Below are 2,517 nucleotides of genomic sequence, written 5' to 3'. Positions count from 1 at the left end.
ATTACAAAAGCAAACATAGGGAATTAATTTTGAACTTTTATTTTTTAGATTAAATAAAACTTTGGCAATAAATGAATGACACAAAATTCAAACATATCATAAGCAAAAAAAAGATGTTTCCAAAAAATGAAAAGCAAATATGAATCCTAGCCACACAAGGAGGTGAAAGTTTGACGTAAAGTAAAAGATGTTTTTGCTGTGAAATTCAAACTCTTCTTGCAGTTCCCATTTCCCTTGGTGGTTAGTTGATTGTAGATGTCATCTAAGGAGTTGAAGAGATTATTAGCTTGTGACAGTGATTGGAGAATCATCACTGTATCCTAAAAGAGTTCCACCAAGCCAATGCCCCTCATATGGCTAAATTCAGATTACTTTTTATAGAGCCATCTAAGTCACCCGGCTTACGGAGCTAAATGGCTTCATTTTCGGACTCTATCCATAGAGGCTTGAAATCTTGGCTTCGTACAATTTTTTTTTTTTTTACGTTGTCTTTTCCATGGCAAAAAAAAAAAAAAATTGTTTTGCCCATCTGACTTGTCAATTTTTTTTAAAAAAATTAAGAATTGTAGTTTGAACGCTCTTTACATAAAAAGCTGGCCTCCCCATTCTTCATCCCTCTGTCTCTTGGTCTCGTCTTCATTGTCGGCGTTCTCTATCAGGCTGCATCAAGCTTCTCGGGCGTGGGTTGTCCATCTGTATCTCGCCGTTCACCAATGTTCGGTGTGCATTCTTGATCTCGCCGTTCTCCAAGCTTTATCACGCTCAGATTCTCGATCTCGGCATCACCCAGAGCTTCGTGTTGGCCATTCTCGCTTATGATTCTCCAATCCAGTGTTTCTCCAAGCTTCTTGCTAGCATCTTGTGGGTATATGTATTTGCAACTCAAACGATTTCCAAAAAGCTTGATGAAACCCTAAAACGTCTTTGGGGGTATGTATTCAACCAAATACCTGAATCTCTCTATCCACTTTGATTCCCAGAATTTGTTTTACACATAAAACTCTGAATTTCTCTGTTAAATACATGACGTCTTTGTGCAGAATATTGCTTGAGAGATGGTGGAGAAGGACATCTTCTGTTAATACCAGTGTTCCAGACGTGACATCTTCATTCTTCTTTCAGCAAATTTTTTTTTTCAACTCTGAGAGATGAGAGCAAGCTTGTGCTTGCAGTCCCCAAAGCACAACGCAGAGGCAAGAGGGGGGAGGGTTTCACTTTTTTATTTTGGCCCTTTTTGGTTGTCTTGCTTTTTATTTTTGATTTGTGTTTGGATGTGGGGTTCAGCGGATAGACCTCCACATAATATATTGCAAGTACGTCTTTGATTTTTTAAGAGTAGACAATTGCTAGTATCCTACTGAGGAGGACAAGTTGAGGTTAATATCTCTTTTATTCCTTTCATGTATCATTTTAGTTACTTCTGTATTTCCATAGGTGAAGCATAACATCTTACCTTCTGAAGAAGTTGTTGAGATAGATCATAAATAAAGTGTCAGCCTCTTCATTGCCTTCGCTTCACATTATAGGCTGCAAGGATGAGCATTTGAGCATTTATTGTTTTATAATTTATGGTTTGCCGTTTAATATGTAGTGAAAGTGCTTTAAATATACCCTTTTGGTTCCACCCATTTTGCAGTATCTCATCTTCCATTCCATTGAAAGTGTTTCTGTTTCTCTTTAGTCTTCCTCTTCTCATATTAATGGGAGCTTTCTTCTCCATTTGAACGATGGATCATCATCTCTCCAGACTTGATGATCTTGCACCTCCGCTGGAGACCTGGAAGGTTTTGGTCAAGGCAGACAAGGTATTTCCTAGGACTGACTTTGATGTGTACGAATGTGACTGTGGATACCCCAAGAAGATGTTTTCAGTTGACATGGTTATCAAACTGTTTTTTTGAATCTCATTTCTACTTATCTCCTTAATACTTTGTAGGGTGCGAGGATGCTGTTAAGGGTTTTTGATGATCAAATGATCGATCGCTTCTCCAACATGCTGAAGGAGAAGGAGGACATATATGATCCAGTTTTTCAGAGTGGCAATGGGGGTGAAGCTATCCATGACCATTTCCATATCAAAGCTTATGAGGGATTATATATTATGCAGAATTCATCTGTATTGCAATCGGCCATAACTATTTCTTATTTGATTTTTAAATTTTTTAAAAATAAAATAAAATAAAAATCTATTTGACTGTTAAAACTTAAAAAACGGTTGATGGTTGTGGCCGATTGCAATAACCCTTACTTTAACACAATTTTCTTTCAAACTAGTTTTTATGAAACTTGTCCAACAAATCAAACATTTGGGCGGAGGACAATTGAAGTCCGAAAACACTTGCTAAATAAGCCCAACAAAAATCAACTTTTGAATCTGAAACCCATAGTTAATAGCCAATCATGATAGGTAAAAAACAAACTCTCAATCAAAAGTCTACCATAATTATAAAAGATTCGTACTTATAAATTTGAGTATAACCATAATAGAAAAAGATTGAAAATAACCTTTTAAAATCT

General features: G+C 36.4%; 1 long non-coding RNA gene across 1 annotated transcript; it reads left to right on the top strand.

Moving 5' to 3' along the window:
* The first annotated feature begins 457 nt into the window (after positions 1-457).
* On the top strand, positions 458-2,263 carry LOC129284618 (uncharacterized). The gene is made up of 3 exons (XR_008586892.1): positions 458-930; positions 1,041-1,805; positions 1,937-2,263. It is a non-coding gene; the product is annotated as an uncharacterized LOC129284618 (long non-coding RNA).
* Positions 2,264-2,517: the final 254 nt, after the last annotated feature.

This window comes from Prosopis cineraria, unplaced genomic scaffold (genome assembly GCF_029017545.1).
Source record: "Prosopis cineraria cultivar Desert tree isolate PC_DT_omini unplaced genomic scaffold, ASM2901754v1 PC10, whole genome shotgun sequence".
In the NCBI taxonomy this organism is placed as follows: Eukaryota; Viridiplantae; Streptophyta; class Magnoliopsida; order Fabales; family Fabaceae; genus Prosopis; species Prosopis cineraria.
This window is presented reverse-complemented; position numbering and strand designations above follow the sequence as displayed.